General features: G+C 38.2%; 1 protein-coding gene and 1 pseudogene across 5 annotated transcripts in view; both read right to left on the reverse strand.

The window, feature by feature from the left end:
* Positions 1-16,739, reverse strand: part of LRMDA (leucine rich melanocyte differentiation associated) — a 1,147,456-nt gene that overhangs the window by 228,212 nt on the left and 902,505 nt on the right. The gene's annotated exons all lie outside the window — the stretch shown is intronic.
* Positions 6,351-7,070, reverse strand: LOC104675091 (annotated as a pseudogene).

The following is a 16,739-nucleotide window of genomic DNA, read 5'->3' on the forward strand; positions in this document are numbered from 1 at the left end:
TAGCACTGTACTCTTAAATAAATAAGCTATGCCAGCACCGTACAAATCTTTTGCACTCAAACATGTTTTTGCTCAAAAATATGTCTTGGAGATCTTTGTTATGTTAGTATTTTGCTTACCTTAACCTTTTTTTAACTGCTACATAGCCTTCAATATTACAAATTTACCGTATTTTAATCATTTCTTTCCTGATAGACATGTAATTTTTGTATGTTTTTTACTACTAGAAAAATGTTTCAATGAATATTATTCTGTGTACTTCCCTTTGGCCATGTGTAATTGTTAGGTTATTGGCACTATGAATTTTATTTTGGTCTTTGAAAATTCAATTTGTTTATTCTTGAACATGGTCCAAAGCTTTAAAGTAAATGCAGGAGTAAGGTAAGTCTTTTTCCCACCATACTCTTTTTCCATGCCTAGTTCTCCCATCCATAAACTGTCACTATTATCATGCATCTTTCAGAATTTTTTCATAAATATAGATTCTTATTGTCCTATCTTTTATGCATAAGTAGCAGTATACTATACATACTATTCTACACCTTGTTTTATTCTCTTTTATTTATATATATAAATTTATAAATATATATAAAATATATGAATATATATCTAAATTTATCATGGTCTGTAACACAATTCCCAAATAATTTTTTAAGTTCAATGTTCATTTTTGACTTTGTTTAAAAGGTTTTGTGTTCCTGTGTAAAAGGAACACAATAATTTTTTAAAATAAAATCAAGAGTATTTCTAATAAAGTCAAATTTGTCTATTTTTGCTTTTTATATCCGGGTTTCTGAATTATGAGTTATCTTATGCTTTTTTTAATACTTTTATGATTTCTTTTCTTTTTCACTTAAAATTTTAATCCATTTGCAATCTATCCTGCTGTAAGGTATTAGGTATGTATCTAAATTTTTTTCCAAATGCCTACTATATGTCCCAAAAACATACATTGAATGGCCCATCTTTTCCCTACCTATTTAAGATACTACTTTACCATATACAAATTTTTACATGTAACTGAGTCTAGTTCTAGACTTCTTAGTCTATTCCATTATTCTGGGGATTCCTGTGCCAGCACCACATTGTTTTAATTATTAAAACTTCATAATGTATTTTATATCCAATAGGGCTGGTTTTCCCTCATTATAATTCTTTTTTAAAAATAATCCCAGCTATTATCTTTGCATATTTTCCACAAGGCCTTTAGATTCAGTTCTTCTAGTTTAAAAAGGAAGAAAAAAAGCTTTGTTACATGATTTCATAATGAATTTATAAATTTACAAAGAGTTAACTGACATATTTATGATCTTGAGTTTTCCTATAAAATAATATGAATGTCTGTTCTTAATGTTAAGCATTCTTGTGCATACTCTTCTAGAAAGTTTTTGTGCTTTTTCTTGGAGATATTGTATATTTTTGTTAATATTTGATTATAATATTCCCAATTTATTATCTTTTATGTTGCTTTTGTAAATGAAGTTTTTCATTCAAAATACTAACAGGCTTTCATTTCAATATAAAAAGTCTAATGATTCTGCATATTCACTGTATATTTTACTTTCTCACTGAGTTATTTTGTTAGATTTTTAGTTTTTTCCCTTAAATTCCAAGTGTAAAAATCACCTGGTCGGGTGCAGTGGCTCACATCTGTAATCCCAGCACTTTGAGAGGCTGAGGCGGGCGGATTGCCTGAGGTCAGGAGTTCAAGATCAGCCTGCTGGCCAACATGGTGAAACACCATCTCTACTAAAAATACAAAAAAAAAACAAATTAGCCAGACATGGTGGCATGAGTCTGTAATCCCAGCTACTCAGGAGTCCGAGGCAGGGGAATTTCTTGAACCCAGCAGGCTGAGGTTGAGGTGAGCCAAGATCATACCACTGCACTCCAGCCTAGGCAACAGAGCAAGACTCCATCAAAAAAAAAAAAAATCACTTGTAAACATGAAACTTTTATAATATGCTTTCCACTTTCATGCCTGTAATCTCTTCTCATATCTAATTGCTTTGGTTAGTATTTCTAGTAAAACATTAAATAATAGGTAGGAACAGAGATCTTGTTTTGTTCTTACTTTCATAGGAATACCTCTAAGTTTGATGTTGGCTTTTGGACTCAGATGGATGTGTTTTTTCATATTAAGGAAGTATGCATCTATTTTTGAATGTTTTTTATCAAGAATGGTTATAAAAACTTTTGGCCAAAGCCATTTTGGCATCCATATAATTATGGGTTTCACTGTCAGATCTACTAAAAAAATAAATCAGTATCCTAATACTGAAATTTCATTGAATACTTGGAATAAATCTTACTTGGTCATGATGTTTTACTCTGCTTTTATGCTGCTAGATTCTGTCTGTAATTATTTCAATTAGTATTTTTGCACCTATATTTAACATTGGAGTGAGTATGTAGTCATCTTCTCTGTAATCCTTATCAGTGTTTCTGTAAAGACCTTATCAGTGTTTCTATAAAGGCCTTATGTACTCCACAAAAGAAATTTGGAAGTACTTCTTTACTCTGTAAATATACTTCTGTAAGAGTAAAAAGTACTTCCACACCCTGCAACAGTTTAAATAGCATTGGGATCAGCTCCATGGTATGCAAAAGCCAGCTCGTACTGACTCACAACAGCCTATTTGTACATCTCTTCTCATCTTCACTTCAAGTGATGTCACACAGGTAGCTTGAAATAAGTTATGACAGAAATATTTATGCTTAGAAATCAGCAAACAGTACAGATCACGGCTTTTTTCACTCCCTGCCCCAGCCCCCAGACCCAGTTGTTAAACATTTAGCAGAATACTATAAGTATCTACTCTTCTAAAGTTTGGTAAAATTTTCCAGTAAAACCACCTGGGCTTGGTGTTTTTGTGGGAGAAGTGATAAGTCTTTACGAACTTTATTTTGCCTGTGGAAATCAAATGATTTCAATCTTCTATCTCTTCTGGGGTCAGCTTTGGGAAATTATATTTTCCTACAAAATTATCCACTTCATCTAGATTTTCAGATACTTGCACAGAATTAAACACAGTTTGTTCTTAGGATTATTTTAGTTTTCTCTTGTTACTCTGGCTTTTTATCTTTTTATTTTGTATATTTGCATTTTCTTTATTTTTCCTTTATTGGGATAGTTAATAATTTAGTTTTTCAAAAAAATAGCTTTTGGTCTACACTTTTTATATTCTAGCTTATTAATATTTATTTTTAACTTTAAAAATTCCTCCCTTCCACTTTCCTTTATGAGGCTGATACTGTTTTTGAGTCAGATGCTTAATATATCTTTTACATTTTTTGCTTATTTTTTCAAGTTAATATATGCACTTCAAGCTATCTGTTTTTCTCTAATAATTACCTTAAATCTATCTATACATTCTCATAGGTAATGGTTTCATTAATATACTTCTTTAGCTGTTCTACAGTTTAGGCTTATATGTTATCTTTTTTGTTGTTGTTGTTTGTTTTTAATCCCCCAGGAATTCTTAGCCACATATGTTATCTCTGACTTGAAATTTAAGAGTACTAGAAAATTTCTGGGTAGAAGGGCTTTTTTGCAATCTAATTTTGTTATTTCTAGTTTTATTATATTATGATCTCAGTGTTATTGTACTACCTCTATCTACTGAAATTTATTGAAATTTTGTTTGTGATCCAGTATATTATTAGGGAAGACTATTTGCCAAAATCAGTCAGAGCAACACTTCTGGTCCCACATGCTCTTCCAGAATCTTGCCACTCCCCAGAAGAAGCAGAGTCTATTTGTTCTTCCCTTGAACGTGAGCAGCAGAACTTTCGTAACTACCGTAATGAACAGAATATGGCCAAAGTAATGCTGCATGATTTCTGAGGTCATCAAAGATTTATAATTTCTGCCTGGGTCTTTCTGTCTCTTGGGACTCTCACCCTTAGAACTCTGCTACTAGGCTATGAAAAAGCCCAAATGAGCCAACAAAAGGAAACCACATGGAGAGACACACATGGAGGGAAAAGGGGGTCCTTAGCCAACAGCCAGCATCAACCACCAAACATGAGCATATGAATCTTTTGATAATTCTAGCTCTCAGACTTCAAGTCTTTTATTGAGGCCCCAGACATTATAGAGATAAGCCATTCCTACTATCCCTTCTTGAAATACCTGACCCACAGAATCTGAACATAATAAGTCATTCTTTCATAGCATTAAATTTGAGGGTAATTTGTTACACAGCCATACTAACTGGAATAACAATGAGTGTTTATGTTGACTTGAAAAGAAGCATATTCTATATTGTTAGGGTACCAAGTTTGATATGTTTTAATAAAATCTACCTTAATAATTCTGCTGTTTTTGTCTTTCATATCCTTACTTTTTCCCCACTTGATCTGTCAGTAAATGAGACAGGTGAAGAAGAATCCCCTAAGACTAGTATTTTTTTCTATTTCTCCTTTCATAGCCTATGATTTCTCCATCATGAATATTGGCACTGTATTTTGCTACATAGCTATTCATAACAGTTATTTCTAATATGAATTTCAACCTTCAGTATTACCAGGCATCTTTCTTTGTCTCATTTACTATTCTGCTTGAATTCTACCTTGTAAAATACTACAAGGACTACAACACCTGCTTTCTTTTTATTCACATTTGTCCATCCTTTTATTTTAACTTTCCTGAGTCAGTTTGTTTCTCTGTCTCTTACACAACACAGAGCATTGGGTTTTGCCTTATAATTCACTCTGAAAATCTTTAAAATACATGAATTAAGCACATTTACATATTTTACTACAGATATAATGGATCTTAGTTCTGCTACGTTATTCAGGCAAAACTGAGTAATTGTCACAGATGTCTTCTGGCCTACAATCCCTAAAATACTTATTATCTGCTCCTTAACAGAAAAAGTTTGTTGACTTCTGGTCTAAGTCATAATATCAACGGCAAATAATGCTGAATTTACCCCAATCTTTATTGTGCTCTGTGTTACTGTTGTACATCTCATTGCTTTGGCTAGCATCTCCAAGGGGATGTAGAATAGTCCTTCTCTGCTTGTTCTGAGACTTTGATGGAAATTTCTTATATCTCTCTTTCATATGCAGGTTGCTATAGGTTTCTGGTAGATACACTTTATCAATTTAGGGAAGTTCCTATCTATTCCGTGTTTACTGAGAGATTTTTAGCAGAAATGGTTGTTAAATTTCATAGGTTTCTTCCTCTCTCTCTCCCTCTTTTTTTTCTTTTTTTTTTTAAATACAGGGTCTTACTCTGTCACCCAGGCTGGAGTGCAGTGACATGAGCTCGGCTCACTGCAACCTCCACCTCCTGGGCTCAGAGATCCTCCTGCCTCAGCCTCCCAAGTAGCTGGGACTACAGGCATGCATCACCATGCCCAGCTATTTTTTGTAATTTTAGTAGAGACAAGGTTTTGCCATATTGCCCAGGCCAGTCTCGAACTCCTGAGCTCAAACAATCCAACCCCTTTGGCCTCCCAAAGTGTTGGGATTGCAGGCGTGAGCCACCATCCCTGGCCCCTCTCTCTTTTTATATCTAGTAACATTATCCTCGTATATAATCCTGTTTTCTTTTTAATATGCCAATATGACACCTTTACTGATAAATTCTACTGGTAAACTACCCTTTCGATATTGAGATAAAACTCTACTTGGTGAGGAAGTACTATTTTTTAAATGCACTACTAAGTCTTATTGTTAATTTCTCATGGAGGATTCCTTTACTCATATTTGAAAAAGAGACTGACCTAGAGTTTCATTTTCATGTTTTCTCACCTTGCTTGGGTCCGTTATGAATTCATAGTAAGAGAAACAGCAATTTTCCATACTTTTTATTTTCTGGAATGAATTATAAAAGATGAGAGGCTACTTCTCTTTGAGGGATATATGGCTATTTTTTAAGTTTCTTTTATCATCTTTTTTTTTTCTCTGTTTAGACTTACATTTCTTCTTGAGACAGCATTGGTAACTATAATTGACTTAAAATTGCTTGTTTTACTTAGATTTTCAAATTTATCAACATAAAGCTTAATAATGTTATGGGGTTTTTTTGTTTGTTTGTTTTGTTTTGTTCTGTTCTGTTTTTTCTATTTTTAGTAGAGATGGGGTTTCACCGTGTTAGCTAGGATGGTCTTAATCTCCTGACCTTATGGTCTGCCCGCCTCGGCCTCCTAAAGTGCTGGGATTACTGGCGTAAGCCACCGCACCTGGCCCAGAGTTCTATTCTTTACAGGAGGTCAGCGCCCATCACGTTCCCTGTCTACAGACAAATAAACAGCTCTCTCTCCAGAGGGGCGGCAGCAGTCCTGCCTGGTCTAGTGAGACCCAGAAGGTTCCAGGAGGCCTTCAGTCCTGAGTCCCTTTCAGTCATCGTCTTCTGAGTGTGACTCTTCTGCGGACTCAGATGCGCTCTCTGGCAAGTCGTCTCCCATCTGCTGGAACCTTCCCGACTGTGAATCCCACATGTATTTGATGGTCACCTTGAATTCAGCCATCTCATACCCAAAAAGCTTCAGGACGCGAGCCTGCTCTGGGGTCAGCACGTCGCCCTCCTTGCACACCTCATAGTCGGATAGCAGAGTCACCACACCTCTCTTGAGGGTGGTGGGCAGGCCCAGCTGCCTGAGTTGTGGCTCCATGGAGTGGGGGAACTGATCCAGGGGCCGCGGGTCCAGGCTCACAGTGAAAGCTGCTTTGTTACCAGCGCGGGCGTAGTCCATTTCTGTGTATTTCATGAATCACTCATTCACCTCCTCCTCTGTGCGGTTGGTGAACAGGAGACCCACTTCACCCCTCAACCTTTTGCTGACCTGGTGCAGGTTGTCTTTGTACTCATCAGATGGGCTCCGACCCAAGGCCACCATCATCACCTTGTTTTTGCCAAAGAACATCCGGCTGTGCTTCCAGGCGTTCCGGATGTCCTTCAGCTTGCTGTTCCTCATGTTGGCCACAGAGAAGATGAAAAGGTACTTGCAGGTGTCCACACATTTCCGAAGCTCTTCTATCAGGTTTTGTTTCAATTCCAAGCCTTTCTTGGCAGTTTTGGTTAAGGAGACTTTCTTGTCGCGCTTGGATTTGGGCATTGCGCTCTGTTATGGGGTTTTTTGTCTCCTTATTCCTAATGTTAAATGTCAATCTCTATTTTTTCTTACTTCGATCTGCTAGGCTCACCTTTTTCTTAAGTATCTGTTGGTATTGTTGATAAAGTATATTGTACATGGTTTCTATTTTATTAAGTCCTTTCATATGTCATTACATTTGCTTGGGTTTTAATTAGAATATATGAAAACACAGTTCTTTTATTTTTATCTTCTATTCCTTGTTTTATAGTTTATGTTTCTAAGGAGGAAAAATCCATTTATTAGACTTTTGGCTATATCTCACAGTTTTTAATATACTACAGTGTTATCACTTCCATTTACTTTTAAAGAATACTCTATATTATTTCCTCATAAACCCAAAACTTCATTTATTTCTAATTCTGTAGTCTATAGTACTTTTTCTTTCCTCTTTTACTTTTTTTTGGAAGAAGGGGGAAGGAAGTCTTCCTTTTTTAATGTAATTTCTAATTTGACTTAGTTATGATAAGTTAATTTGAATGAAGCATGTTACACTTTTCTTTATGAGCCAATTTGTGGATATGAGCCAATTTGTGAGTTTCATACAGGTTATTAAAGAATATCACCCTATTTTCTATGTAACAAAACGAAGGTATTGTAAAATTTCCATTCATTTAGCTGTCATTTTCATAGGAGATGTGCTAAAGTCTTTGTGATGGTGACTTTGTTAGTTTTTTCTGGTATTTCTAGAAATTTCTGCTTTATGAATTTCAAAGCCATATCATTGGTTGCCTTAAGATTCATGATTGTTTTAGATTTCCATTGTATTTCTTAGTTATACAAAATAACCCTCTTTGGCATTTCAGTAATCATCTTGAGTCTTGTTTTGTTGAATATTAACATTGCTCTTCCTGGATTTTGTGTAAGCAGGTATCCAGTATTTCTGTCCTTTAATTCCTGTATTTTCAAGCTTCCTATGTTGTTTTTATTTTATTTTATTATAAATAAATATTATATTAAATAAATATAAATAAATATAAATAAATATTATAAATAAATAAAAAAGTATTATAAATACTTTATTATAAAAAAGTATTTTATTTTACATCTTCTTTTTTTTTATTAACCAAATCTGGGAGTGCTCTGTCTTTTAATTTAGTTCATTCTCATTTATTATGACTTATACATTTGTACCAACTCCTGCCATCTTATTTTACTGATCCAATCACTCACACTTACTGCTCTGGCTTAGAGATAGCTCTGTTACTTGATGCCTAAACTAAGGATGGAGAGAAGTATATAGATGATATGACCCATGTGGCCGTACCCACTGAGGAAGCCTAAATTATTGCCTGCTATGAGGCCCCCAGTAGCTTTCTCTGTGCTTAGAGAACTCCCGAAGCTAGTTCTACGTCCATTTATTTACTATCTATTTATTTATGAGACTGTGTCTCACTGTGCTGCCCAGGATGGAGTACAATGGCTATTCACAGGCTCAATCACTCTACACTACAGTCTCAAACTCCTGGACTCAAACAGTCCTCCTACCTCAGGCATATCTGAGCTTATAGGTATATGCCATCCTGCTGGGTCTTGGTTCTGCATTTTGAAACTCTGTTGCATTTATTTCGGGCTGTGATCTTTCAGAAAACCAATAGTTTCTGATCAAAAGCAGTGCCCTTTCTTTTCCAGTTAGTTATTCATTTGGAGTTGTTGTTTTTTTCTATAAGGAAAAGGGTAACATCATTTCTATTATTTCTTCTGCCTTGAAATAGCTTCCTGTCTTAGTCACAGTAAACAGTGTTAAAATAATCTATCAGGAAGCCATTACACTGAGATGGTTCCAGCACTTTGGATTCCTACATAAGCAAACCAAAACCCAAGTCAATGTAAGCAGTAAAACGAAACTTAAGCTTAACCAACAAGAAACCACCAATTAACCTCTAACTGGGCCTTTCCACTTTAACCAAACAATTCTTTGTCTTGGCTTCCACAAACACGTTATAAAAAATATCCCCTCACACCCTCTTGGTGGAGCCCTGAACCACATGCAATCTAGTGCTGCCTGATTCATGAATCACTATCTGCTCAAATAAATTCTTTAAAAGTTTAATGTTCCTGGGTTTAAAATTTAACAATGGGCTACAAGTTCTAGCCCCTGGTATTGTTCTGGCTTCATCTACCACTCTCTCTCTAGATTACTCACCCCAGCCACACTGGCCTCTTGGTTGTACTTCATGTATGCCAGGAGCATGCTCCCACCTCAGGGCCTTGCACTTGCTCCTTCCTTGACCTGGACCACTTTTCTCTCAGACATTCTCAGGGCTCCATGCCTCACCTTCCCAGGTCTTTACTCCACCATCATCTTCTCAGTGGTGGCTTCTCTGGCTATCAGATCTCAAATTGCCAACACATACTCTCTTGTACCCTTGATCTGCTTTTGTTTTCATCTTAGTACTGATATACTATGTGGTGGTTTTATTTTTATCTTAGTTATGGATCCTCTCTCTGACTAGAACATAAGCTCTTTGAAGGCAGAAATGTTTGCCCACTTTGTGCACAGCCCTATCTCTAATGTTTTGAACAGGACTTGACACATAGAACATGCTTCATAGATATCTCTTGAAAGAATTAATAAACTTCTAGGAATTTGGAAGAAGAAAAGGAGGCTACGGAATATGTTAAGTCTGCTATCCTAGTTCCCCTTGTACTTTAGAATCATGCAGACATGCCAACATTCACTGCCCTGTTTAACCTGTCTCTGGAGGAGTTTCATTATCTGATTTGAACATTATATGAAATAAAAGTTCCAGAGAGTTTCCAAGGAGGCCAATGAAAAAAAAAGTGGGAGGAGAAATTAGACATAACAAGGAAAGCTCTCTCTTGAGAAAAGAAATTTGTGTAGGAGGATGGTTGTATGGGTTTCTTTAATCAAAAACAAAAAAGGGACTGCATCTTATCCTCTCTGACTCTCCTTGATTTAGGATAAACTGATGAAGTATAGCAAGATAAATAAAGGAATAAAGAGCTAATCCACAAGGGAGAACACTGTTTTATTGCTCTCACACAGATGTCTGTCCTAACAACACAGGATATTTTTTTTCCTTTGGGGGAGGGTGGGAATAGAGTTGGGGGAGCAGCAATTAAATTGGGACCTCTGGGCAGTCTGTGTTTGGGAATTAGCATTGCATTATTTCCCTGGCTCCCCACCCCCTCTTGTCTTTTAGTTGAGAAACATTTGCCCTGGAACAGCACACAGAGTTTGCATTAGCATCCCTGAGGACACAACTTTGACCCCACAGACTAAGGAAGCTACAGATGGAAAATTCCAAGTTGCTATACTCTTTTATTTTCATGCTAATGCTTCTGCAGAGAGTATTTAAGGAAACAGATGCACAAGAATAATAAAAGGCTAAGGACTAAGAACTCCTCTGGCAACTGAAGTTATGCTCCATCCAGCATGATCCTATATCTCCCTGTGCTTGCACAAGTCCAAAAGGGTCAAGGTGAAACCCTGATTTCATTTTATGAAAAAGCTGAACCAGCATTGACATAGAGAACCCAGGATCACATCCAGTCAGGATCTGGTAATTGTTTAAGTTTCATTTCACTTCCTTCAGGCTACCTCAAAGACAGATAAGCAAGTCCTTCAGTGAAAGGTCTTGGGGAATGGTGATTTCTCTATCTCCCTTGCCAATCCACACCTGAGTTCAAAACAATACTTATCCTTCTGTAAACCAAAACTAAAATTCTAAGGCTCCCTCAACTATCTTAATAGACTCCCTCCTGTTTACCAGGGCACTCCAAAGTTAACCTGAAAAACTGGTTCAGGCTATGATGGAAAGTAGGGGATGGGTTGGACATGCCTCATTACGCCCTCCTCCCTGTTATAATTCAGGAAAAGCCAACCACCATTTAACATCTACATAGACCTTAAGTCTGATAAGAAATATTTACAGTCTATTCTCTCTGAAGCCTGCTACCTGTAGGCTTCATCTGCATGATTATGCCTTGGTTTCTACAACCTCTTATATCACCCAGATATTCCTTTCTATTGATAACTCTTTCAACTGATTGCCCATCAGAAAAATTTTAAATCTACCTATAACCTGGAAGCTCCCCCCACTTAAAGTTGTCTGCCTTTCTGGACCAAACCAATGTACATCTTAAATGTATTTGATTGATGTCTCATGTCTTCCTAAAACATACAAAACCATGCCGTGCCCAGACCACCTTGGGCACATGTCACTAGGACCTCCTGAGGCTGTGTCACAGGTGCATCCTTAAATCTCGGCAAAATAAACTTTCTAAATTTATTGTGAGACATGTCTCAGATACCTATGGGTTCACACTTCCCTTGGATCTAACCTAAACGGTGCTCACTCTATTTGCAGCCCCTGGCCACTTTCCTTGTATTCTGTGCAACAAGAAAAACCTCACTTTGTCCTAAGAATAATCTCATCCTCGGTATAAATCTTCATGTGGGAGACATATGAGAGCGCTACACTCTGCAAAGCCAGATCATCTTAACATTGTATCCTAATTTGCAAACAAAACTTAAATTTTACTTCACCCTAGCTATGTCTTGCAAAGGAGAAGCTAATCGGAAATGTAGAATAATCATATCTAATTCTTGCTTTAAACGTATCCACCCCCTACTTTCACCTAGATTATGACCAGAAACTAGACAAGAATTCCACAACTTGGTCTCTCCCTAAATCCTTTCACACTTGGAACTCACTCAGGGAAAGTTCTTTCAACTCAGTTCTCACTTTCATCCAAGGCTACCTCCCAATCTCTCTATCGTCGGAGATCCCTCCCTTCTAGCTTGGCCTCTGCCTTGTCTGCGTAGGACCTTGTCTCCAATTAGACTGTAGGATTTCTGAAGGCAGAGCCCACAGCTTCTTTTGCATCTCCTACATGCCCTGGGTAGGGGCTCTCAAGAAAACCATGGCTGGGGGACTGATTGAAGAAACAGAAACAGGCCCCTGAGGTGACCTGAAGCATATGGAATTCTGAGCAAGGGAAATGAAAAGCCCAAAAAGCCCAATACCACACCCTTTATAAAGTACACACATCGCAACAAATCCAAAGTTATTGGAAAAGTAACAGCCCTCTCCTCAGAGCAGCCTCAACCAAAAAATTTCATTAGAATGGATAAAGAAACTGCAGTAAATATTAATGGCTGGAGGAGGAAGTTAGAGGACAGCAGGCCGAGCTGAGCAGGTGTTCACCTCCCTCAATTTCAGTCCGTTTGCAGCCAACAACGTCATCATTTGGCCTTCTTGAGCTCACCGACAGGCCATTTTTCATGATTTTACCATTTCTGGCCAAATGCAAACTTTTTAATTAAATGTACCACATGATTCCAGATGTTTGTTTATTTGTTCCAAAAAAGGTTGTAAAATCACTACATGAGGAAAAACCTGGGGTGGGGTAAAGTTTTCTATAAGAGACAGGGAAATAAAAAGAGTCAGAAGAACTGGGACTAGGAAGTTAATACCGGCCCGAGGTCACGGCAGAACAATTTAGACCAAAAGCATTGGCTTCAAATCACTCTCCTTCCAGAAGCCCAAGATTCAGAAATAAAACACCCTGGGTACTTATTAGTTTTTAAGAGAATGAAGCTCACCTTTAAGCCAAAGACTAGAATGAGAACAAATGTTTGTGGCTGCTCTGCCTGCTTTTTGTACGTTTGTTCCTGCTGCCACAAGCTCCACTACATTAACTCCACCAGTCTTTCATTTAACAGGCCAGATTAGAGTTCATGCATGAATGGTGGGAGAGAATCCTGCAATGGGGTTGAACCAAGAGAGGGGCAACAGGCAGAGACCACAGCCTCCCACACACCATGCTGGCTTCCTTACAGCTTTCTGGTCCTCTGTTTCTCTCTACCCTGAAATACAATCAGTATTCGGTCTATTGTGTTTGCAACAGAATGTTTCCCATACTCCTTCCTTTATTCTTTGTACCCCTAGCCAGCCAGCCAGCCAGCCACTCCAGGCCTTGATCATCAAACGCTGGATTATTGCAACATTATCCTGGGCCCTATGCTGTAGTTTCAAAAGCCAACATCAGAAATATTCTGAATAACATGTGGAGGAAAAACATTGACTGTCCAGTTTCTCTGATGCCTGAGTCCTCGTGACCAAACCATCAGCAACCTCATACAACAACTCCATAGTGGCCATAAGGTTCCCTGTGCATGGCCCCCACTCCTGCTCTCCTGGCAGTATCTATCCTGGCCCCAGCTGTCTTCCCCATCTGTTACCAAGTTGTTTTCTAAATTACCTTTGCTAGAAACCTGCTCTTTGGAGGCATCACAGTCTATGGGCACAGAACCTGGTTATCTGGAAATCTAAGGCTTCTAAGACTGAAATGATCCCCCTCCAATCCCATCCCCCCATGGCCTCCTTGAGTCCAGGCTCCCTCCTTTCCAGCTACCCCTGCATACTGCTTGCAGATTAATAATCCTACAGCGTGGTTTTGAATCAAATATAAACCCTTCTGTCTGTCCGAGAGCTGCCATAATGTGGACCTATCCTACATAAGGAACCTTATTTCTGACCTTTTCAAAACAGGGTCCCTTTCTCTCATCAGTTCTACCTGTTCTTGCCCTTGTGCTTTATCTTTACCCATTTACCTTTCTGGAATGCCGTTCTTTTGCTCCTCACTTAACATGTTCTTCAAAGCTCAATGCCAACATCCTCCAAAGAGCCATGCCTGAGGAGTCTCACCTACACTGTGCCCTGTCTTTTCTAAACATTGAGAGCACCTGCAGCTTTTACCAACTAATAGAGCCCTTATTTATATAACATATAATTTCTTGTTTGGTTGGTATTACTTCATTTTTAGGATCTTCTCAATCAAACCATAAATTCCTGGAAGATAGAGATAATATTCTCTATTTCTGAATTCTCCACAAATCCTAACAATACACTCAGTACACAGTAAGTACTAAATAAAGACATGTTGGGGAGATTCTTGAATGACTGTGCTCATAGCAATCTTTGTCTTACTGACCATATCATACTTCTTTCCTCATAAAAATGGGCAAGAAACAGAAGGACTCTAAAACACTAAGCACATTTAGAACCTTCCACCCTGTACATTCTAAGCTTCCATTTTTTAAGATAAAGGCAGCATGTTTTTACTATCATTTTTTATTGGGACTGTCTGTTGGGGGAAGAGTTGTCTTTCTGACCTCTCATTTTACAGAAGTAGGGTTTGCTACTATTTGAGGGGCAGGGGAAAACTGAAATACATTTTTCCCTCCTTGCTTTGCTTCTGGGAAAGAAAAACCAGATTCGTAGCCCTTCTGTGTCTATGAGAATACCACAATTCTGTCCAAAGAAGAGAAATAAAGCAATCTTGGAGACTGCAAATGAAAAATCATCCTTGGAGAAAAAGGAGAGGAAATGGACCCCTATGGATTTCAAATGTTTAAAGGAGGTTGCTTAAAGTTCCTGGCTAAACTCCATGCCAGTCTTGCTAATAGTCTAACAGATTCATCCATCTTCAGATTCCACTTGGCTTGCTCTTCCATCACTGCCACCCTCGCAGACAGCGAGTGCACACATGCACATCTATCTATATATGTGCGGAAGTTTTAATCTACACTACCCTCCATTCCAATCCACCCAGCCCGGCTCTGTACAGAGTGAAGCTATTGACCCTGCAAAGTAGCAGGGAGATGAATTTGATGACCCAGACCAGAGTTTTTAAACCACTTCAGCAAGGTCTAGAATCAAAGGAAAGTACAATTTATTCAGCACTTAGTAAAGTCCTTTTACTTTGGAACAGAGTGCACCCACTGAAAATAGACTCCTACTGCCACGCAGATAAAATAAACCTGTCAACCACTACTGTCAAATTACTAGTCACCTCGATTAAATAAAGGAAACTTTAGCATCTCTCAGCATCTGAGAATTCCACAAGATTATAAGCCCATAAAAGCATTATGAAGGAAAGAAAACTAAAGTAATGGGTTCTGTTGAAAATGTCATCAGAGGAAATCATTTTACATAATTAGCAAATGCTAATAATAGTTCTCACGAGGAACCAACACACTCTTCCCCCACACAGTCAAGGCACAATGGTGGCAAGAAGTCTAAAAGATACAAGCCAAGGCCATACTCTTATTTGACAGGACCCCTGAACAAAAACATGTCTTTGTCTCTAAGGAGGTTTTTTTCTTTTTTCTTTTCTCTCTTTCCTTTTGCGACTTTTCAATACATTATTCATGGGGGAAATTTGGATCTGTCGTGCTTCTGTGAACTTTCAATGAGTCAGTGACAATTTTTGGAGAAATTATTTGATGCTTAGCTCTCTTGAAAGACTAATCAAAATATTCTGGAAGGCAGAAGGCAATATATAAGCAGGTTGTCTTAGTAATAGGGTCTGACCTTAGGTGAGACCTACCTGGCAAAGTCACCAGAACCATCAGATTGTTCATCCCATCTTTTTGTTAGTTTGTTTTGTTTGAGACTGAGTCTCACTCGGTCACCCAGGCTGGAGTGCAGTGGCGTGATCTCTGCTCACTGCAACCTCCACCTCCTGGATTCAAGCAATTCTCCTGTCTCAGCCTCCCAAGTAGCTAGGATTACAGGTGCCTGCCACTGCACCCAACTAATTTTTGTATTTTTAGTAGAGACGGTCCAGTTGGCCCGTCTGGTCTCAAATTGTTGGCCAGGCTGGTCTTGAACTCCTGACCTCAAGTGATCCACCTGCATCAGCCTCCCAAAGTGCTGGGATTACAGGCGTGAGCCACTGCACCCGGCCCCATCTTTTTAAATGGTCAGTGAGAACCAAGAGGCAGTAGGCAAAAGATTCCTTGATGCTGAGCTATTAAGCTGGCCTAAATAAATGCATCTATTTTCCTGAGTCTTTGCTATTGTTTTCTGTAGATTTTGTTTATAATGATCAGACATACTGAACTTTCACATTCCCTGTGACTGACATGACAAGAGAGTAGAAATCTAAAAATGAAAAACTAAAAGTTGCTAAAAGAGACATACTGCCTCTGACAGGGCTCAGAACACAATACCCCAAATTGTGGCACCTTGACGTGCTGAGTGCTTTGAAACAAAAGACACTGGAAGGGCCTCAAAAGCAAGGTCTCTCTGGCCTTCTCTTACCTGCTCCTTCATCCCTCTGTCTCTCCCCTGCAGTGAGTTATAGCAACCAGAATTCCTTTTCCCTAAGTGGGGTCATTGAAACTAGAATCCTGTCCCTTAAAGCCAACCATGAAACCTAGAAAGGTCACACTCTCTCTTCTCCTTTGAAGACTCTCATTTCAGAGGGTCCTGTGCTATAACCAGGGGAAGGAATGCTACATAGAGAGGTTAAGAAGAATCTGAACAGATAGGGCTTGCTGGGTTTCCCCTCAATTTATTACCATTAGATCATACCATTTGTCTAATCATGTTTCTACACAGCTGTCCATTCTTCATTAACATAAGCATAAAAATAGTTTTCCCTTTCATTTCTGAAGGCCCCCCGGTCTCAGAAAATTTTGATTAAGTAAATTTCTTATCCTCTTCTCTTGTTAAGCTATCTTTTGTTATAGGCTGTGACCCTTATAATGGATAAGGAAAAGTATCACATCATTCTGCCCCTGCACCTCTAAATCCTATAAAAGCCCAAAACAAATTGTAAGCAATGGTTTAGTCATCAAGTAACTTCCTTTTGAGC

The sequence above is a fragment of the Rhinopithecus roxellana genome, chromosome 11 (genome assembly GCF_007565055.1).
Source record: "Rhinopithecus roxellana isolate Shanxi Qingling chromosome 11, ASM756505v1, whole genome shotgun sequence".
NCBI classification, from domain to species: Eukaryota; Metazoa; Chordata; class Mammalia; order Primates; family Cercopithecidae; genus Rhinopithecus; species Rhinopithecus roxellana.